We start from the raw sequence: 23,632 nt of genomic DNA, 5'->3' as shown, positions 1-23,632 counted from the left end.
TTAGTCTTGGTTCCTAACACTCTTGAAAATCTGAAGTTGTCTTGGTTGTTTGTGTGCTTACTATCTGTCATTCCACACTAGAGTTTAATTTGCTTTCGGGGAAGAGACCTTATCTGTCTTATTTCTATATGTCCACCACCTAGAGCAGTGCCTGGTACACAGCAATTGCTTAATAATATTGCCCTAATTAATAAATGACTGAATCATGGCAGACAGTGAACATTTATTTTGGCAAAAGAGTGACAGAACAGTGATTAACAATTTAAAGGGACCATTGTGGGTAACAGAACGTACATAATCATAGTTCTTACTGTCTGACTTAGAAATTGTAGAAGTCAGGCAAATGAACAAAGAGATAATATTAATGTTAAAACTAGAAACTAATATTAAAAAAATTAAAATGCTAACATGTTTGTTATGGACTTTATGTTGAAGATTACATAGATACTGGGGGGAGATAAAGTCAACATTTCTTAATCCTCTACCATATGCCTAGAACTTAGCTAGGCTCTTCACATAAAAGAAAAAAAATATATTTGTCAGAACATACTCACTCTCTACTTTCATGTTAGAGTGATAAAAATAAACTATAGTATTTAAGTGTAAAGTAGAATTTTTACACTAATATATCTTTTTATAAGATAATACTTGCTGAATTTCCTATGTAATATGAAAATTAGCACTTTAAAAGAAGAATTTAGAAACGGATAAAGCCATTTTCCTTTGTGAGATGGTGTATTTTACATTTTAATACATTATAAATCAGAAATAAAAACTATGGGTTATTTCACTGTAAGCAGAATACTTTCCTGAATATTTTCAGTGATTACAGAAGGTAAAGGGAGGTATTTAAAAGTTAAAAATGATAACTACCATCTGAACTTTTACTCTATAGAGACAATTTGCTAAGTACTATACCAATACGACTTCACTGAAGTAGTTGACTATCCATTTTACAGATTAAAAAACAAAAAAACAAAACAAAACAAAAAACAAAACAGAAACAACTATGGCTTAGAAAAGTTGAATTACTGGTCTAAATACAATTTGTTAGTAATTATGTCAACAAGATTTGAGTCCAGATTACTGGCTTTAAAGCTCTTAGCCATGGGTATGAACTAAATGTTCATAACCACCTCCCCTTCATTCATGTACTGAAGCCCTAACCCCAAATGTGATAGTATTTGGAGGTAAGACCTTTGGGAAGTAATTAGGGTTAGATTTGGTCATGAATGTGGGACCCTCATGATGAGATTAGTGCTTTTACAAGATGACATATCTCTTCTCCTCTCTTTCAACTGGCATGCAGTGAGGAAAAGCCCTATGAACACACAGTCAGAAGGTGGCTATCTGCAAGCCAGGAAGCAGGGTCTCACCAGGAACCAAATCTATGGGGACCTAGATCTTGGACTACCTAGGCTTTAGAATAGTGAGAAATAAATTCTCTTCTTTAAGCCACCCAATCTATGGTATGTTACAGTAGCCTGAGCAGACTAAGACCACCACATTGCTAGGTAATCATTATATTGGTTCTAAAGCATGAATAATCATATTAATGAGAGGAAGAAAAAAAAAAAAGGAGTTCTTTACTGCTCTAGTGCTAACAGTAAAACTCACAAGGGATTTTTCTCTTGGTTCAAATAATATTTTATTAGAAATTAAGTTGTAAAAGTATATGATGAGGTTCGTCACCAGAGAGACCAAGTTCTCTCTCTGCAGAGTTGCGGTTGAAGCTCTGTGGGAATCCTTCAGTGTATTTGATGCAAACCCTCTGGGGTGTGTTGCTTTCATGAGCACTAAAAAAAATCCATGTGAGTATTGAAGGGAAGACTTGAAAGGCCCTCTGAGCTGACCCAGAGTCAGAATGTTCCTTGCCTATGCTCCCTTATAGGGGATTCTGGCTTGATCAATCTCAGATTTTCACTCATAGCCAGCAGCAACTGTACATGCTGCATAGGCAGTATCTTAAGCTCCCAGAGGGATGAAATGCCTCATCACTCAGCAACCACTTTGGCAGACTAAAGGGTGACATTGATTGGCTCTGAACAAGTGAGTAAGAGAAACAGTGTCCAAATCTCCAAAGGAAGCTGGGGGAAAGAAGAAAAAAAAAAGCAAACCCCTTTTTAACACAATCTTAAAATCTTCCAGACTCATAAAATAAATGCAAATCCATCTGCAGTGGGAAATCCAGCCACTCAAATGAGGGTCCCAACAAAGTTATCCTTAGAAAGTGACACATTATTTTATTCATTTATTCAATGTTTACTGAGCCCCTGTTATGTGCCAAATACTGTTCTAGGCTCTGGGGATACAGCCTGTACAAAAAGTCCTAGGTCTTAAGGAGAAAGACAAATAGATAATTTATAAGGTGTTGATAAGTGCAAGGGAGAAAAGGAAAGTGAGGTAAGCGAGAGTGTACAGGGAGGCAGGAAATGAATGCTGTTTCCACACTGGGGTCAGGGAAGGCAAGTCTATTTGATAAGAGACCTGAAGGAAATAAAGGGGCCAGCCATCCTGATATTCGTCAGAAGAGAGACTAGCAAGAGTAGGATGATACCTGAGCCACTTACTTGAAGAAGTCAAAGTGGCTGAAGCAGAGTGAAAAGGGGAAGGAAGAGAAGCAAGCTGGAGTGTCGGGCCAGATCAGGTGCCAATGATAAGCTGTGCTAGGACTGAAGCATAACTTGGAGTAGACAGGAAATGATTGGGGGTCTTTGGCAAAGGAGAAACATGATAATAGGTCACAATTTAAAGGGACCGCTCTGGATAAAGAGTATAGGAAATAAGAAGGAAGGTGAGAAGTCAGTAGGAAGTTAATCCAGTTGTTCAAGAAAGCATTTATGATAGTTTGAACCAGAGTAAGTGCAGTGGAGGTCATGAGAAATGGCCATATTTGAACATATTTGGAAGGTAGAACTAACAGGTTTTACCAACAGCTTGCATATAGATGTGATAGACCAAGAGAGTGATTAAAAAGATAATCTAGGACCATTTATGGACACTGGGAAAATCAGAGGAGGAACAATTTTGACTAAGGTTAAGAAATATTGTGAGTGCTTTTGTAGACCTCTTAATTTTTAGATACCTTTAGATATCCTAGTGGAGTAAACAGTTGGATATAGACATCCGGAGTTTAGAGGAAAGGCTCACACTTAACATATAATTTTGAGAGTTGTCCAAATAAGGGACATAGGTAAACACATGGACCTGGAGAGAAAGAAGACACAGGAAAGTAAGGAAGTAAAATACAATGGTAACAGCTAATCATTGAGAGGTTAGTGAGTGCCAGGCATTATTCTAAGTGCTTTACTTACATTAAACTCTCTTAACCCTCAGAATGCTATGAAGTAGATACCATTATTCACCACTTGAGGAAACTGAGTCACAGAGAAGTTGAAGTACTATATCCCAGATCACACACCTAGACAGGGTGAAGAGGCAAGGTTCAAACACAGGCAGATAAGTTCCAGAATCTTCCACAGAGAAGGCTTAGGTACAAATTACTATTTTCAGACCTTTTTTCTGCTTCAGTGCCTGCACCCCCCAATGATGGTCAGAACAAAGAATAAAAATAAAGGTCAGAGTTTTGCACCATTTAAATTCTAGGCTCATACAATCATTAAACACTAGCAAATGGAAGACTTATAAACAAGTTCTTAGAAACATAGCACCAATAAACCAAACAAAAAACATCAAACAAACCTTCCCTTAAAAGAAAGGTAAACTACCACAGGAAATAAAAATAATTTATTCTATTTACCCAATTTCATCTATAGGTAATAAGGTACCTTTTGATTTTAGAGCTCTAAAAGGAGAAAAAAGTATAGGTCTTACAACTGAGGAAATACTCTAACTTTTTACAGCAGCCTGGCTTTTTGTGTTGACTGGGTTCTAAGCACAGTTTAGCCAGAAAAATATTGTTCTTAATATACTCTCAACTATATTAAACCACAATGCTTCCTCTTTAATAAAAATGACTTTCTTCTCTAGGAACAGTATTCATGGAGAACACCAGTAAAACCTTTATTTTTTACTCTTCAGTTTTCTTTTTGCATATATCACCTCAGAATGAGCTTCATAATGATGGCTGATGATAGGTATAAGAGCACAAATTTTCACATTGCTCTTATTGATGACAGGATCTTTACCTCCTTCTCTTGATATCTCTAATATAGTAGGAGCTTGGTAAATCTTGGCTAAACAAAGAAGTTTTAAGTTTAGTGCTTGTTCCTCATGTCAAAATATTGCCATGTACATCTGCAGAAGGGATCTACAAAACTCTGTCCCTTTGGATTTTGCTGATCTACTCAAGTGCCAAGGTTTATGAAAACAGACTATTTTGCTTGGTTAATCTGCATATTTATCACATTCATCCAACTCAAGTACCCCTGCACAGGACCAAACTGAGCATTTCACCCTAGAGAAGTTGCTGCCATTATCCACTGGCAGCAAAGAGGAGCTAAACAGTAAGGCAGACCTTGAAGACATTGTGCTACGCAAAACAAGCCCAACACAAATGGACAAACACTGTATGATTTCAGTTATAGGAAACAGAACGTGGAATAGGGGTGACCAGGGGCTGAAAGGTGGGGGGAATGAAGAGTTATTTTTGCAATCAGTACAGAATTTCAGTCTGGGAGGATGAAAAAGTCCTAGATGGCTAGTGGTGATGGTTGTACAGCAATGTGTATACACTTAATGCCACTGAATTGTACATTTAAAGATGTACATCTTCCCTAAAGATGGTTAAAAGGGTAAGTTTTAGGTTATGTATATTTCACCACAAAATACTTATACACAAACAGTTGGGCAGCTATAATGGTACATTCTTCCATTCTTAAGTGGTTTTCTGAAGTCATGGCAGGAAGAGTGGATTTGTCTGTATCTACTTATAGATGCATGTGTGTGTACACATTTACCACCAGACCATGCCCCTTGTCTCCAAATAAGTTATACTTTCATCTGCTCCAAACTTATCAATCCAAAAATTTAATTTTCAGTTTATTTCAAATATGTAATCTTCCAATTGACTTTAGGATCTTTTCTTAACTGCGTACTAACTTACTGACTCCTGAAATGGATGCCTGAATTTGCCTCAGGTTGGGACTGGGATAGAATCCTTTGGACTCAGGCTATTTGCCCCTGGGCAATTTACAAGGAGATCTTATAACTTGCTGGGAGAATCTGAGAGGCTGAGAAAGACTCTGGAACAAAGTTCTCCAGAGCGGAGGGGTCAAAAACTTTGGAAACTGCAGCTTAACATCTTTTTTCTCCTAGTACTAGGATATTATGGGAGGGCACACATTTTTGCTGGCCAGAAGATCTGGGCCTCATCACTGGCCTTGCCCCCAGTACCCATGTGATCTTGTACAACTTATTTCTCTGATATTAGGCTCCTTATCTATAAAATTAGAAACACCAGTACCTATTTTGCTCAGTTTTTGTGAATCTATCATGTTGGGCATAGAGCGGATGCTTAAGAAATTCTATTTCTTTCCCTTCCCTAATTAGAGTATCTTGGTATGATCAGTAAGAGTTTGGATCTTGAAATTATAATTATGGGCAACCCATAACTGGTCCACAAGCCAATCTGTATGAAGAAGGCTTTGTCTGTGATCCTAGGACATAAAAAAATGAAATCTCTAAAAACTAAAGACCGTCTAATATAATGGAGAAAACAAAACAAAACAAATGGTTACTTAAAACCCAAACTATAACTACTTTGGCTCAAATGGGGAATGACAAATCTCCTATCAGTAGAAATTAATTAACACTGTTCCCTTCCTCGAAGGGTCTATTGTGGGTGGGGAGGAGAAAGCAGAATAAAGCAAACTCTAAAACTTCAATGAAATTCTGTAGTACTGGTTGAAGGAAAGAATAGGAATAGATAGCCCATTGCTTAGGCTGGCATATTGATGGGCTCTTGGTTATGCAAGGGTAGAGAGTGTAATAAAGTGAGGGGAATAAAAATTTGGTGAAAGTTTAGTAAAAGACACAACGAGGCTATTACATCAATGTCCTTGTTATCCCCAAACTTTAATGAAAAGTTCTACATACTCCTTTGACTTGTGAGAATGCTATTTTAAGGGAGAAATCAAGGAGGAAGTTCTGTATTTTGCTTCAGGGATGATGTGGGAGGGTACAGATACAACTTGGGGAAAGGATCCCAATCTATCAAATTTATAATGAGCAGTTCAGAGCCAGAGTTGACCAGGAAAAGCATACACCATCCTTACCCTCTCTTCATTTCTCCTTCCTTTCTTCTCTTCCTTTCTGGAAAAATTGTGAGGAATGTGAAGTTCTCACTGTATATGGGATAAGGTTCAAATGCATTCCATTTGAATCTAAAAACATACCTTAACTATGCCTGGGATACTCTAGCTGTAACAGGCTGGAATAGAAGCAGGAAGGCTGCCCATGCAAGCTCAGATATGGTCAGAGTTCCCTGAGCAAAACTCAGGGATGGCAAATCAGAGATGTCACCCTCCAGTCCATTTCTCATAAAGGAAATATCAAGTCATCTCTGGAGAACATATTCTATAGAACTTGTCATGTACTTACACATAAAACACAGTTTTGGTTTCTTAAAGGGAACTGGCTTTACTAGAGAAAATTCATCAAAACTTCCTCTCAAAGTATCTGTCAACTGCCAAGATATGTATTTGAGACTCCAAGTTCCCAGTATGGATAAGAGTGATACAGAACTTCATTAGAGACCCTGTCTTATTTCTTGGAAACAAAGAAAAGGTATGTGAAGAGACAGGCTTTCTTTTAGGTAGAGTTTCAAAGTAAAGGTAGTAGATACAGTATACTTATTCATTGTATTCTCTTCCACAGTTTGCTTTTTTTTTAACCTGCCTAGAAGCTTGGTCCTATGCTACAATTTCATCACTAACAATGCTAAGAGACCTCCAGATGGATATCTAGTTTAGACAGTATTTTTTCCAGTATTCATTTTCTTATTTTTTTAAAACAGGTTAATATTTTGATATTAGTGAAACAAACTCAAGTATATTTGAGTTATTTCCTCTATAGATTATAGGAACTAATTTTCTGGCTTGCTAGTTAGTATTTAAAAGGAGACTAGCTGGGGGCACCTGGGTGGCTCAGTCAGTTGAGCGTCCAACTTCAGCTCAGGTCACGATCTCACAGTTCTCAAATTCGAGCCCCGCATCTGGCTCTGTGCTGACAGCTCAGAGCCTGGAGCCTGCTTCTGTTTCTGTGTCTCCCCCTCTCTCTGCCCCTAACCCACTTGCATTCTGTCTCTCTCTCAAAAATAAATAAACATTAAAAAATTTTTTTTTAAAAATAAAAGGAGACTAGCTGTACTAAAGGCAATGCTTGAAACACAGTAGGTTCTCAGTAAATACTTCAAAGAAAATAAAGATTGAATAAAATCAAATGAACCAATGAATTAATGAACTAATGAATATATCAAGAGTTGGCCATATTTCAAAGGAACTGGCCAAATACTCTCAACTTACATAGGTAACAATTTCACTCTCTGCTTACCTTTTGTACCATCTCTCCATCAACAGCATCCCCAATAACGGGATGCAGTCATACACACAAAGGCAACAATGTGTTTATATGTTTGTCTAGGGGAGTGGGCACCTAAATTTTTTTTTTTTTTTTTTTTAGGTGTTTAGTCTTAGATTTACAGGTTGAAATCTGAGGAAGAAAAAGGAAATGCTCTTACCCTTCCGGTGCCTCCCCCTTTAGGGAGTATTAATTAAATGGAAGAATAAATAAGTGACTACTCCACTCGGGCTATTTGTTTCCTCCATCTGAACTCTCTTGACTTTTGTAAATGAGTGTAAAATAGAGATTTTGATTTTTTAATAAGACCTGTGCTTTTAACGAGGTTATTTTTTTTTTCCACAAAAGTCATGGTAAAAGATTCTGTGAAACTTTTATTAGACATCAAATGGAATTTCTTTCCTTCCTCCCTTTTTCAACAATTTTCTCCATGGGTTTGTGTTTGTGATTAGATAATTACAGCACTCCATCCAGACCCTGAATTTATATTGCATTGTGAATGTGTAATAGTTATTCATTCTTATGGTTAGAAAAATTAATTATTATTAATTATAATTATAGTATGCACTAACAGAATTATAATTAATCTTCATTGTATTACCTGAATAAAATATTAAGGTTATCAACACCTGGAAATTATGGAGATTTCTGGCAAGGTGTATACTTTCAACTCTGAGCAGCTTAATCCTTTTTCTTTCAATCTCTTGGTGCAATAGAAATATATGCAGTTAGATGGGGTTCCCATCAAGGTACAAAATAGCAGAGGAAGGCAGAAGCTTCAGCTACACAGACAGGCACAGGAGAAGACTGAAAGAAGCCCATATTCTGTGGGACCACAGCGAATACCAGATATAAGCCAGAAATTGAGAATTTCAGGAACTGATTTAAACAAAAATCCTACATATTTGTGTTAGCTTAAAAAGACTCAACCTATTTATGATCAAATGATTAGTACAGATTAACAGAAAGGAGAAGAGAGAAAAGGTATTGACAATTGTAGGTTGGCTCCAATAAGTTCCAAAGGCCAGCAGCAGAATGTGAACCCTGATTCTTTCCTGGCTTGTGTGTATTATTTGGAGTTAGAATTGTCTAAATACCATGAGTAATATGGAACTTCTCTGAAGGGTAAGTTAGTGCCCTGATTAACACTTTCTGATAATTCAACTGGAAACATAATTGAGAAGCTTTGTCCTGACAGTTTCTCAGTGATGGGAGTGATATGCACAGTCACTCTGCTTGGAACTTTATCAGTTTATTCCTAAATCCTGGCAGAACAAATTCAACACTTGCTTGGTCATTGCTGTTGCCTTTTTCATGCTTAAGAAAAAGGGCCTGGTCCTTAACACCACAATACACCTTCTTTCTCCCTCTCTTTTCAAACTCTACAAATAGAGTTTGAAGTATTTCCACAATATTCTATCCACAATATTTCTAAAAGATAAGTGATATAGTATGCTTGCTATTCTCTGAAAATACTCTTGCAGTGTTTAGTTTCTAGCTTATAAAGTTTCCATTGATATTTCTGTACATCCTATCTCTTACGAAGTTTGTGTTTGGATTAGGTTTTATCCTTTTGTGATTAACACTAATATATTGATGTAACCCTTGCTATTTATCATATTCCTCTTCAGAGGAGTTTAAAATGCTTTAGACATTCCATGTCAAAATGCTTTCATGTTCTATGCTGGCTTATATCCAATTAGTTTATTTCATTATTCAAATACCTAGATACTCATGTAAAATTAATTTATCTTATAAAAAGAAATTTAAGAAAATGAAAAGGACAGGGTTCACTTCTGTCATACGTTCTCTTCGGAGTCATTTAATAGAATGTTTAGGCTGCAGGTAATTCTATTGTGGCCATACATCACCACATTGGATGGTCAAGTGGATACTGTGTTTTAATCTAAGGCTAAGATAAACAACATAAACTGTAGATAAACAACAATTGAAGAGACAACAGTTAAAAAGGACACCAAATTGTCACCAGGTATTAAAACTAATTTTATAGTTCTTCAGTTTCTTGAGTTAGTATTCACATTTTTTAAAAGTACATGTTAGGGGCGCCTGGGTGGCGCAGTCGGTTAAGCGTCGACTTCAGCCAGGTCACGATCTCGCGGTCCGGGAGTTCGAGCCCTGCGTCGGGCTCTGGGCTGATGGCTCAGAGCCTGGAGCCTGTTTCCGATTCTGTGTCTCCCTCTCTCTCTGCCCCTCCCCCGTTCATGCTCTGTCTCTCTCTGTCCCAAAAATAAATAAACGTTGAAAAAAAAAATTTAAAAAAAATAAAAAATAAAAAATAAAAGTACATGTTAATCATTCTTGCGTCCAGAGCACAAAAAACAGTAGTTATAGCGAAAGCATCTTACTATAAATTTCAAGAAAACAACATCTGGGATAATGATTTAAAGTGAATTTTGAATGTAGAGAACAGAGACCTTTTAGATACTCCAGAAAGTTCCATTTTTCCTGATCTATAATAAATTCCAATACACAGAGTTCCTTAATAAACTGCAGAAAACTTCCTAGAAATCTCTTCCCTACTTTTGTATGATAGGATATTAAAAAGCCTTGGAAAAGGTTCTGCTTGAGTTAAAAAAAAAAAAAAAATTAAAACAATGAAGTCCAGGTGTCCTTCCTTTTTTACTCCAGGTTCTTAGACCTTCAGTTCCTTAGATAAAGTTCATGTGGATATTAGAATCTAATAATCTGCCTAAGCTAAAATTTGTTCTCAATTTATTGCCAGAATAATTAGAAGTCCTCATTTTAAAATCAGTCAAGATAGGGACAAATTGTTGAATGACATTTCTAAGAACTTTCTATTAAATAAGAGGAACAGTATAGATCATTTTCTTGACATTTGTAGTGGTAAAACCCCTGCACTATATTGCTTTTGGTTTCCTGTAGGCATGGTTACAGAAAGAGTGAAAAGAATGTGCTTTTTAAAAATAAGGATTCTAGGGGTACCTGGGTGGCTCCTTTGGTTAAGCATCCGATTTTGGCTCAGGTCATGATCTCATGGTTTGGGAGTTCAAGCCCTCCATAGGGCTCTGTGCTGGCAGTGGGGAGCCTGCTTGGGATTCTCTCTTTCTCTGCCCCTCCCCTGCTCCATACCTGCTCTCTAAATAAATAATTAAATAAATAAATAAACATACATTAAAACAAAAATAAGGATTCTAACCCAAGAAAGTTAGAAAGAACCCTAAAAAAGTCACCAAAATTCATTTTAAATCTGCTAATACCTGGTTACAATATGGCGACTTCTCACTAATTGTTTTTTTTTTTTTATATATGAAATTTATTGTCAAATTGGTTTCCATAAAACACCCAGTGCTCATCCCAAAAGGTGCCCTCTTCAATACCCATCACCCACCCTCTCCTCCCTCCCACCCCCCATCAACCCTCAGTTTGTTCTCAGTTTTTAACAGTCTCTTATGTTTTGGCTCTCTCCCACTCTAACCTCTTTTTTTTTTTTTTTTTCCTTCCCCTCCCCCATGGGTTCCTGTTAAGTTTCTCAGGATCCACATAAGAGTGAAACCATATGGTATCTGTCTTTCTCTGTATGGCTTGTAACTTCAAGTGTTGTTACTTCACAACTGGCTTTCCATTGCAATACCCTTTACATCCATTTCTCTATTTCCAGGGTCCCTGAATAGCCCTCAGGGACTCTGGAGCCTCTGAGGTTTGCCACTAGCCACAGGTAAGTCACACTGTGACAAGAAGCTCTGTGAACCCCCTCAAATATATGAATGTAATGGGGGAATTCAATTATGTATAGCATATATTATGTTCCTAAAAACTTCATTATACAATGCCAACTCTGGGTCCTTTTACCTTGTACCAGAGCAGGTCCTAGATGATCCATCTACCTTCAATCTGAGCTCTGGCATTTAAGTTTGTTTCTAGCAATTTAATTACTTCTGACTTTGGGAAATATTTTGTTGTTTTTATTTGCTGTTTAAAGTAAAAACTGTCACCTGACTTCTCCCCCCCCCCCCAAATATTCCCACTTTTTTGCAAACTTGAGTAAAACCACTGTGAATGCTGGAACTGTTCTCAGACTTCTTGGCATATTACTATACAGGCAACTGGTCTTGTTGGCCCTAGGTTTCTTAGTCACAGCCGCTGGTAATCCGTTTCCTTCTTGGCTGTTAGGGAAGGGCCTGATTAACCAATCCAACAAATTCCATGCCCCACCCCCTTCTTCCTTTGGTTAGTTCTCTGCTTTAGCCTCAGGCTTCTTGCCAGGTTGGACTAAGAGTGATCAAATTGCCTTTGCATTGGAGCCAGCAACCAGCAAGGGCACAATGCTGTTTATCTGTCCTCCACTCCACACTTGTCTTTTCTACATCAAAAGTCCTGCTTCCTTTTAACTGTTGGTCATTCTTTTTCTTCCTAAGGAAACCCACCATTTCTCCTATTTTTTTTATATAATCAATGATTTTGTTACAATTTTACCTCCTTGTTCCACGTAACACATGACTGAATTTCACTTAACTTGATGAGAGACTTTACTTTAGCAGTAAATGAAGTAAGCAAAAACAAAATCTTTTCACCTCTCCAGAAGGTCATGTGCTAAACCTATTAGAGCAATACAAACTGGAATCATTCAGAAATGTTAGATATTTACAATTTTCACAAATATGAAAATGTTTTAGTCATAGAGTTTCACTTAAAGCAGATTCCTTCTTGGAATCGTCTTTGCCAAGATTAGTACATGAAAAGATCTCAAGAAGAAGTAAAATTTTTAACATGTCAAGGTACATTTGGCAAAGAGAATGACTCATCTTCATGAATTCTGTGTGCATTAAAGGTTCAGTTGGGCAGCCAGGTGATTGGTAGGAGTGGGTTATTTACCTGGGAGGACCTGGAAAGCTTTTTACACAGAGTCAACAGGATTGTTGTTAAGCAGCAAGTCGGCAAACATGGGAAGGTTGTCATTAAACAATGTTGGGATTCAGAACTGTTGACGTTTATTTGCTTTTCAACTCCTCAACTGCTCATGGAGAGATCCAAGCTATCTAAAAAGAAAAGCCACATGCATCATTGCTCTCCTTCTCTCCCTTTTTAAAGCCCTTGGCAACCTTAAGACAGGGTGAAACAATTCTTTACCACCAGGACTTTTTCACATGGGCTTCCATAACGGGCTTTGGAGGGGTTCATGAACTCCTGCAAATATAGGTGGCATTTGATGTATAATTATGTGCATATGGAGAGTCTGTTTGGGTGTGGTGAGAGAGTTATGCTTTTTTTTTTTTTTTTTTTTTAATTAGATTTTTAAAGGGATCTGTGAAACAGTTTTCAAACTACTACTCTGGGGTCTAAATTGAGTGTTTTTACTAATGTGGGTGGGAAGGGGAAAAAGAACATGGGTGTGATGCATACTGTTCCCATACACGAGTTTTAAAAGTCTGGCCAGCTAGGTAGACATGGAAGTAAGACAGAGAACCCTGGTTACTGCTGCAAAATAAGAATAGTATGTCGGGAGCAACTGAGTGGAAAGAAAGAAAATTAATGTAGCCCCTCCAGGAAAGGGCATCAGGACACCTTCATCTTATTCAATCAGATAGGGGTTTCAGGCTTTTGTACTTATTGGAAAACTGACAGCTTTTCTAAGGGTCTCACTCACATACCAATTCCACCCCAGGTATAAATGGGTCCAGGACCTACTTGCTATTGCACTTGGCTTATCATACAGTTCTGAGACTTATATCCAGAGACTTCTACATAGCCCTCTATTTGCTAAATAAAGAGAAACTGACAGATCAGGATTTGTGCTGCTCCATCCCCAAATCTGGGTAGTTTCCCCAAATCCCATCAAGGTAGATTTCAGAAACGGTAATCTAACTTCTAAGATTCTGGTATCTTATTTCTGCTTATTTCACAGCCAGTCAACATCAGAGATGCCCCCCCACCCCAACCCCAACAGAAGGGATCACCACCTTTGACTATTCCTTCCTCATTCACTCAAGGGATCCAGATCCATATCCACCATATGAAAACAATAAAAACGACAAATTTTGCTCCAGTTTGCTGGCCCCTGCTTCCAAGGTATGCCTCTTGCCCATAGAAGATCTGTTTGTTTTGTCATAGTTTTTCAGAGAAAAGTCAGTTAAAAACCTATATTCTTTTTTGGGGTTTATGGTTCATTTGAAGTATTGTGCCTCATTTGCCTGGTCTCTTCAAGAAATTGCTCTGCTGGTGCCTTATCAGCTTCACTCCTCACAGCATGTATACCAATGACTGTTGGGCTATTACCACCTGCAAGGCATCTCCCCCCACCAACTTTTTTCTTTTCTTTTGGAAGGGGATGGGGGGAGTGGTGGTGGAAATCAAATTTAGACTCCCCTTGAAGTTTTAGAGAACACTCTTAAAATGGACTCTTTTGCTTCCTACAATCCTTCCAGGTAACTGCACGCACACAAACTCCATTTCCACAGAATGTGAGATTTTACTCATCAAAAAGTCTTCATAATCAACTGACAACCTATCTGCTTCAACAGTGTTGAATCTCTTTCAGTATTTTAAATATGTCTGTGTCTACTGATGCTATGTTAGTTCTTAAGTCTCAAAATTATCCTTTAGCATTAAAATAAAACCTGCATTGTTGAAACCTAAGTACCTTGGGTATAAAATTCTGAATAGTTATTTGCATATGATGGTGACAAGTGATAGCGTGGGGTGAAGCATAAACATATGGTTTCTAATTTCATGGACTTCAAATACAACTTACCCCCTAAAAGCTAAAGAGATGTTTAACTAAAAGTTAACGAGATTAGTTTCCTATAATTGCTAATCGCAAGTTAGTGGTTTAAAACAACACAAGTGTATTCTCTTACAGTTCTGGAGACCCAAAGTCTGAAATGGCTTCCACCAATGCTGCATTCCTCCCAGAGACTGGAGGGAAGAATCCATTTCCTTGTCTTTTCCAGCTTGCAGAGGCTAACTATAGTCCTTGGCACTTGACCCCTTGCTCTATCTTCAAAGACAACAACACAGCATATAAATCTCTCTGACCTTCCCCCACTCTCCCTCTTATATGGACCCTGTGATTACAGTGGGCCCATGTGAATTACCCAGAATGCTTTTCCCAATTTAAGAGCCTGAACTTAGTCACACCTGCAAAGTCCCTTTAACCATGGCACATCACATATTCACAGGTTCTGAACATTAGCATGTGGACATCCGGGGTGTGGGGGTTGGGGGAGGCATTATTAAGCCTAACAACAGTAAATTGTCTACAATATAATGCTTACTCTAAAGAAGATAGTTATTCTTTAAAATTTCATTAGAAGTCAAGGTATTTACTTTTCATTAGACAAGTTAATCACAGTCAGGTCAGAACTGTTAAAGTAAATTCGAATGAGAAACTTTCCAATTCCACTCCACAAATGTGTTTTTAGAGCAAGTATAGACTAGAACATTGAGAAAATACTACACAGCTCTTTGGGTGAAAGTTGTCAAGGTAATTTCTTTCTGGTCTGTGGTTTTCTCCACAGATGTTGCAAATAAATCAGAACAAGGATGGAGGAATGGCATGGGAGTTTAATATTCTCTAAACTGCTGACAAACCATAAAAACTGTCTTCAGTCCTTATTCCCAGTAAAGGAATTACGTAGCTGGTGTGTCCTGTAGTTCTGACTTTCCAAAATTTTGTAACTTTTTGCCTTCGGACACAGAACAGCCGAGCTCCGCCAGGTTCTTCAGGTGGCTGATGATCATGAGGCTCATTCTTTCTCTGTTCCCTCTCAGTGCCTTTCGTCCCCACTGATGCTGAGTGACAGGCGGTGAAGGTGGAGCAGGTGTGCAGTGTCGGCCTTTGGCGTGTTGACACAGGACTTGAAGGAGACTTGAATTTTTAAAAATTGCTTTCAGGAGAGGGGAACCAAAGGCATGACAAACTCCCAGAGGAAATCACACACACCTGTTTTTTGTTTTGTTTTGTTTTTGCTTTTTGGCTTGTTTGTTTGTTTGTTTTTGGATTTGCCGCTCTAGGCAGTTTCAGAAAACAAACCCTAGAATAAAACCATCAATATGAGCACATGTGCTGTTCAACATTATTCCAACAAGGTAAGTAGCACTTTCTGACCAGGCTCAGGGTATCCCACCCCCCCTTTTTATCCTAAACATAGAACTAATTTACCTTTCCGGGGAACAAGTCATTCTTTTAAGATCACATTTGGATAAAGTAATCTGGGATATAACACTGACAATGTTTAATTACTGATAGTTCTCATTTTTAACCCTTGAAGACAAAAATCTAAAGTATCTTTGCACAAAAATATATTGGAGTAAGATTTAAATACAAGAATATAATTTATACTTGTGTGTGTAATAAACATGTACCCTACTCAGAAATTAGCATTATTAAGTTAGATATTTTTACGATCTGATATTTTTGCCCACTTTGGGCCTAGGTACAATTGTATACTGGTAAATTCATAACAAAAGGTTCTCTAGGGAAAGACAAACCCTGATTTGCAGCGTTTGCTGATTTCTCTGGTGTTAAAATATACTCCCACTAACACCAATTTTAAGCAACCATCCTGAAGTCACTGAAGTAGGGATGGGGAATGATGGCCATAGTTGGTTCTCCTGAGCTGGTATAGGAGAGGGTTTCTTGGGCTGGTGTAAGTATCTACAGATAATATGCCTGAGAGGATTCAGGTAGTTAACAACAGGATACATTCAGAATGATTGAACCCTGGTTCTGAAATGGAGAACTACATACATTTTGCTATCAGTAAACTATAAGGATATATAAGAGGATCTGTAACCAAGAACATAATTTCTGACTTCAGATGGTCTGGATTCTTCTTCTAAATTCTGGAAATTCTCTTCTCTGTGTCCTATCCTGCTTGTTCTGGAAAATGGAATCTTGCCTCAGGGCTTTAGTAAAAATCACAGGAAGGCCTGACTTCTTACATATACATTTGACACCAAGCATACTTTATATATGGAGTTTTCTCCAATCGCTCTGTGTGAAGAATTTGAGTTCTTCCTGATATCAGCTGAAAATATCAGATGCCTATTCCTTTGTGTGGAAATTTCCTGAAACTAAAGCTTTAGACTCCCTGACCTGATAGAGTGTGTGAGTTTTCCACCAGGCTGTCTTCTCTGTATCTTCTCTGCTGTGCAGTGGCAAAAGTTCTGAACTAATGTACAAGAAACACTTGTCTGCCTCCCACTCCTAGCCTCAGTACTGCCTTAGAGAACACTGTTCTGGCCCACTGCATTAGAGATTTGACTCCAGCTGTCTGTTAACTGTGTCCCTTTCCATTGAGTCTATGGCCCCAATTCTAGGACCACTGTCTGGATTCCAGAGTCCCCAGAATTCCCTGCCCAACACAGGCACTGAGCACATTGGGCCTGCACTGGGCTCTTTGTCTCGAGGGTTGATGGTGCCATCTGCCAAGATTTTGCTTAAGGTCAACTGTTCTTATTGAAGACAGAACTGTGCCTGAAGGGCTACGATGCATCTTAAATTTGAACCTGGATTTCTAGGTCGAGGACATAGATAGGAACATATTTCATTCAAGCGTTGGCTTAAACTTTTAAGTATTTAGACATAGTATACGGGCCCTCGTTTGTACTCTCTATCATACTCCCTTTTCTCCTTTAAGTACAACAATATAGCTAAGTAAGGATAAGTTTTGCAAGAAAGAAAAGTTCCAGGAAAAGAGGCATGAGCATGGGAACCAGTTTATCAAAGTATGAAAAGCCAATGCCCAGGTGTCGTCGCCAGAGAGAATGTGATTAACCTAGCCCTGGGAGCTGCTGTGAGGACATACGTCAACGCCTAGGCCAGCAGCAAGACCAGTTGACAGCAACAGTCTGATACTGGACAGAGACCCGCTTGCTCCTCCTCACTGACCTCCTGACTCTCCCTCTACAGGCCACCACTCTCCTCTAGGTGTGCCAAGGAAAACTAATGATTGATTGTCCTGGGATAAAAGGACACAGGAGTTATTGGCTCAGAGTTGTGGACTCTCATGCCACCCTTGTCTCATTTCTTCTACCATGGTCAGACTGTGACTTACTGAAGTGATCCAACCAGTGGACATCTTAAACTCCTTTGGGAGGGAAGAGTTCATTTCTGCATGGACTCTGGGCTGAAAAAATAAACTTTCTCACTATGCAGCACATGGTCTTTACTGTACCATGTCACTAACCGCTTTTCCAAACTTCTGAGCTGCAGTACCTCTAGGACATTACTATAAAACTGCTGCCTGCTCAATATTATTTAGGCTACATGTATGAACACACTATTTCCCAAGGCTCATTCAGCAAAACCTATGTCAGTTAGGAATCCAAGTTAAGACAACATCTAAATTGATGTCATTTTATGGACTCAAAAAATGATACTGTACAAATTCCACAACATGGTTATTTCCAAGAAGGTCCCAGTTAGTGCACATGTAATAATAATGCTTATTTCAGGAGTAAGTACTTCTTGTAGAAAGGATATTCAAGTAATCTTCTAAAACACTTAGATTAACACTTTTATGAACTGAACTGGGAAAATAAATAAAAAATCAATTACCTAGGATTTGGGGATAATCTAAGTACTGTGAAGTCTGCAGCAAAAGTATGACAATATTCCTACCTTTATGATGCTACCAGTTTGGTAGAGACAAATCTAATACACCAAAACAAGAGTAGAAAATGAAAGATAGTAAATTGCCCTGAACTGGCAAGTGGTATTAACTCCTTAAGTGCTATAGGCAATTGAGGGCAGGAAGAAATTCATAAAGGAAAGTTAAGGAAAGCTTCTCAGAAAACATTGGCTTTGAGCTGTACACAACAGACGTGTGGTAGAAGGGGGAGAATCCCAGGGTATAGAAATGTGTTAAGTGCGATGGATAATTTTATGTGTCATCTTGACTGAGCCATGGCGTGCCCAGATATTTGGTCAAACATTATTCTGGGTATTTCTGTGAGACTGTTTTTTTGGATGAGATTAACATTTAAATCAATAGACTGAGTAAAGAAGTTGTCCTCTCAAATGTGGATGGGCCTCATCCAACCCCTTGAAAGCCTAAATAAAACAAAAAAGACTGACCCTCCCCTAGAGTAAGAAAGAGTTCTTCCTGCCTGACTGCTTTCAAACTGAGACACAGGGTTTTGTTTTGTTTTGGTTTTGTTTTTTTTCCCTGATTGTGAACTCAGACTGCAACTTTGGTTCTTTCTGGGTCTTGAGCCTGCCAGCATTTGGACTAGAACTTACACCATCAGCTCTCCTGATTCTCAGGCCTTCAGACTCAGACTGGAACTAAACCATCAGCTCTCTAGGGTCTCTAGCATGTTAACTCACCCTGCAGATCTTGAGAGATTTGCCAGCCTCCATGATTTCGCAATCCACTTCCTTATTATCTATCTATCTATCTATCTATCTCCATCCTTTTGGTTCCGTTTCCCTAGAGAACTCTGACTGATACAATAAGTAAAGACACACAACATTTGCAGGATAATGTAAATGCAAAGTTTGACCTGACCAAATTAGAAAATATGTGTGGTGAGGAAATTCAAGATAAAGTTGTTTTGATAGAGTAGAAAATGATGGAAAGCTAAGAAGAAGGGTGTAGACTGGCAATGTAGTCAAGGTATCCCACTTCTAAGGAAATCACATTCTCACTTGTCACTTCTGTTACTCTTTTCCACTCAGCCCAAATTTGAGGATTTAATCTCAATATTGCATCCCCAAGTACTCACTGCCAATCATGTGGCATTAAGTGTGCTAGATTAAACCTTATTTTTTTAAATTTTTTTTTCAACGTTTTTTATTTATTTTTGGGACAGAGAGAGACAGAGCATGAATGGGGGAGGGGCAGAGAGAGAGGGAGACACAGAATCGGAAACAGGCTCCAGGCTCCAAGCCATCAGCCCAGAGCCTGACGCGGGGCTCCAACCCACGGACCGCGAGATCGTGACCTGGCTGAAGTCGGACGCTTAACCGACTGCGCCACCCAGGCGCCCCTAGATTAAACCTTTTAAAAATCACCTGCAGATCTGGATAGAATGTACTAGATTCTGGTTCAGTGGGCTCAGGTAGAACCTGAGTTTTGCATTCCCAAGAGATGCAGATGCTGCTTTGAGGACCATACTTTGAGTAGGGGACATCCCTTGTTTAGTTAATGCTGCTTGAATCAAGGAGCCCCTGAAGAAATACTACCTGGCCTCGGGACAAATAAGGCTTGGCCTGGGAAAAAGACGGAACCTGGCTGCAGGTAACCTCCTACATATTGTCCTGGGAACAGATTGGTAAAAATTTGCGAAATCATAGAACAAAATTTAAGAGGAAATAAAAATTCATCTGGAATATGTCATTTGAGGTAAGCCTCATGATTCTGTGAGAAACAATGTGAACATCCATTTTACTAACAGTAAAAGATATGGCATTCTAAAATCTGAATTCTGAGAAGCATTTGATGTAATTGTTTATAAATGCTAATATTAGTTGTAGTTGGCCTTGGTAAAAGCTTGATAGGAAGAAGTCAGGGATTTAGGCAATTCAACTGGAAGCTTTTGACTCGGTTTTCTCCAAGGAGAGGTAGCACAAATAACAACAACAAAATAAATATAGGTATTGTGGTAAAAAAAAAAGAAATAAATAAAGCCAAGAAGAAATTGATTAATAGGAGTTTCTGGTAAACAACACACACACACATACCCAGGCATGTGCTTTTATCACCCCCTCTATACATTTATGTATTTTGTTGTTGTTGTCAATGTTGAGCTAGGTTAAAGAAGCAATGATGAAGTGCAATTGTATCTGTGTTTGTGCTGCTGGTTGTTTGGAGTGATGGGTTTCATGGAAAGTACAAATAGGAAGTTAACTTGAATTTCAGTGTTAACACTTAATAAATCGAAGGCATTCTGTCTTGATTTAGTTCAAAAACACTCAACGACAAACTTATGAACATCTAAAATATACCAACACTGTGCTAGTTGCTTCAGAACAATATGAAGAAAAAGACTGGGTCCTGGTCCCCATGGAGATTAATTATTTAAGAGCCCTATGTTGCATTTGCCTGCAGGATCATATCACCTACTTGCTCTATGACTGTGAGGAATTTATGTCATCTTCCTAAATTTGGGTAAGATGAGATTAATAACAGTATCTACCTAATAAAATTACTGAGAAGATTAAATGAGAAATCTGGCAAATGCTAGACTACAGTGCCCAGAACTTACTAAATGCTCAACATTTGCTACTTTGTCCGATACTCTTGAGCTTAAAGGGGGGGCTTTTAAGTCTTGTCCTTGAAGCAACACCAAGTCTATGTATGTTAACATTACTCTATTCCAATACGTTACTTTTGGAAGGCAGCTATGCTCACCACCATACCACCAACGCCCGCTACTCCAATACATTACTTTTGAAGTTTGTAGCCAGTTATACTGATATACAGTCTCATACTCCTTCACAGACACATAATTTGGCTCCATATATAGAATAAAATGAGCTTTGTTAGAAATTGTCTTTTATCTCCTGTACCATTCTATTGTTCACACGATATATAGAGGACATAGCAGACATTCTGTACTTGTTAAGTTTAAGCCAACCAACCCTACTACCTGAACACATTTTCCTTCCTTTATTCTCCTGTATATACATTCCACCTATTTTGAGGTCTTGTTTATGAAGATAAACATAGTAGATGTAAAACTTATTTGAAAAAAGGTCACATACAAATTGAATATAATTTATTACAGTGATAATTATGATTTTCTTTTCATAAGCTTACTTTCAAATATATATGTATCATCTCCTAAAACTCAATTATTTGGCCTTTCCCCCTCTGTAGTTCATACAAAGGTAACTTGGTTCAAAACTCTTAAACTGTATCGTGATATACTGAAATCAGTAGTTAGCAAGTGTGTGCCTTGCTTAGTTAGTTAGGTGCAGACAGACCTGTCTCAGAACAATGTTTTTAAATGTTTAAATGCATAAAATAAAATACATATAATTACAAAGGAAATGGATTATAGAGAAATAGGCATCTAAACATTAAAAAACAAATTTGTAAATATGTATATCAATGTGTATTTATTAAAACATTAAAGATCTCTTATTGCCATATCAAATGAACAATGAGTGAAAACTGTATTTCAAGGTATCTACAACAACTCTGCTATGATATGAAGTTCTGTTATTTGTCTCTCTGACAAAGTCACAGGTGATCATTACTACTTTAGTTGTTTGTCATCTACATTCATATAATCAAAAGAAACACTAAATTTCCATTCGAAGTTAGTGAAATCAGATCTCTTTTCTCATCCAAGTACATGAACCTTCTATATTCTATCTAGGGACCTTTCAGGATCTGCAGAATCTAGATTACAAATCCCTGATTTAGACTGCGTCTTAGTGTCTTTACAGCGTTTCAAGCTACTAAGTCCCTTGCTCCTCCTGCATTTTACTCCTTCTCTGTTGCCTTCTCAACTGCTGACACCCACTCTTCCACTAAGGCTCAGCACACCATTTCCAAGAAGCTGTGGTTGAGATGGGTGCCAATTTCCTGAATCTCACTGCCTCCTTATCAAAGCACTTAGAAAATTGTATTTAATCATTATTTTACTAGTTTCTCTCCTCCAGCTGACTTTGGAACTGCTTGAAGACAGTGATGAGTCATTTATTTATTTTCATTCATTTATTATCAGGGATGTACTAAGTGACCAACTCCATGCCTGTCTGTGAGGATACAGTGGTAACAATGTATAATCCAATGTATAGTCCTTAATGAGCTTTATGAGTAAACACTGGTAGGGGTGAGGTCTGGAAAGAGATGAAAAAGCAGGTTAAGTGCTCTGATAGGGGTAAAGACAAGGACTAGGGGTCATCACATGAGGGGCATGGAACCTGGGCCTCTGGAGTCTTGGAAGCTTTCGGTGCACAGATATACTAAATATACTGAATGTAAAAACAGTTCTGAATGTGTTCCTTTTGTAATTGCTCTTAAAATGTACTTACAAGTTTTATGCACTTGTCTGTGTGTACACTTTAGAATTAAAAAAAAAAAAACAAAACCAAAACCTCAGATATGATGGGTGTTGGTTTGGAATATAATAAGAGATCTAGGGTGATCTCAGCCTGTTTAGCATGTTTGCTAGTGGCTGGGGGAGGGGGAGAGGCAGTCCCTGTGCCCAGCCTGGTAACTGTAACTCTTCAGTCAGTGGCTGGATCTATGTTCAACTCAACTAATCAATTTAAACCTTACGCTGCTAATTCTTTCAACTCCAAGTGGCCAGATAATAGAGATCTAGGGTGAATTTTACACAAATTGTCTAAAAAAATGCTTTCCTTCTTTATAGTATCTCTTTAGAACATACAGCTAGCCTGACAAAAGGTGGTTTCTTACCTGTTTCAATTTGAAAAGAGGGCCTTCTACAACCTCTTGTTGGCTCCATCAACCTTCTAGAAGGCAGAATTGGAAAAGGCTCACATGCAAAAGAGTTAAACTTTCTGTTTTTTCCAGTGAAGAGACTTCAAAATAATAACGGTTAGAAAAAATGAATGAAGAATGAGAGAGAACTCTTGTTTTTACTATATGTAGTTACTCATTATGAACCATTTAGATTCTGGTATGATTCTTTTAATCGAAAAGAGTTCATTGTAACAGAAAATGTCTTATTTGTTAAGACCAAAACACTTTCAGGAAAGGTTTGATCTCATTTAGGAGGTTAAAAAAGAGTAAAAATGTTTATTTTCAGTAAAAGAAGAAAGGACATTGTATTACACCACTTAATGCAAGCAACAGAAATGGACTAACTTAAAGAAGAGTGGAAGTTAGTGCAAGAATGCAGAGTAGCTCCCAATTCCTGAGAAATGGAAGCACAACCAGACCTCCAGAGAGACAGAAGCAAGGCAGTAGCAGGGATCTGGGTGAAGAAATAGTGACAATCTCTTTGGGGAGTTGTACTCGAAAGACTCAGCTGCAACCATATTCTGTCAATGGGTCAAATTCCTAGGACTTCTATCTGATTCGTCTTGGCAAGTGAGAATAGGGATGGGGAGAAGTGCCAACCCACTCTTTGTACATATTTTGCAGGTCCCACCAAGATAGTAATAAAGGGGATGGGCAGATCCCACAGA

The 23,632-nt window shown here is 38.1% G+C and overlaps 1 long non-coding RNA gene across 1 annotated transcript in view; it reads left to right on the top strand.

Moving 5' to 3' along the window:
• Window positions 1-14,154, top strand: part of LOC147578659 (uncharacterized) — a 32,671-nt gene extending 18,517 nt beyond the window's left edge. Inside the window, exons 3-5 of the long non-coding RNA XR_015255527.1 lie at window positions 6,591-6,747; window positions 13,424-13,587; window positions 13,944-14,154. This is a non-coding gene — a long non-coding RNA (uncharacterized LOC147578659). The remainder of the gene's footprint in view (window positions 1-6,590; window positions 6,748-13,423; window positions 13,588-13,943) is intronic.
• The last annotated feature ends 9,478 nt before the right edge of the window (window positions 14,155-23,632 follow it).

The sequence above is a fragment of the Puma concolor genome, chromosome C1 (assembly GCF_028749965.1).
Source record: "Puma concolor isolate L17-30 chromosome C1, mPumCon1.1.hap2, whole genome shotgun sequence".
NCBI classification, from domain to species: domain Eukaryota; kingdom Metazoa; phylum Chordata; class Mammalia; order Carnivora; family Felidae; genus Puma; species Puma concolor.
This window is presented reverse-complemented; position numbering and strand designations above follow the sequence as displayed.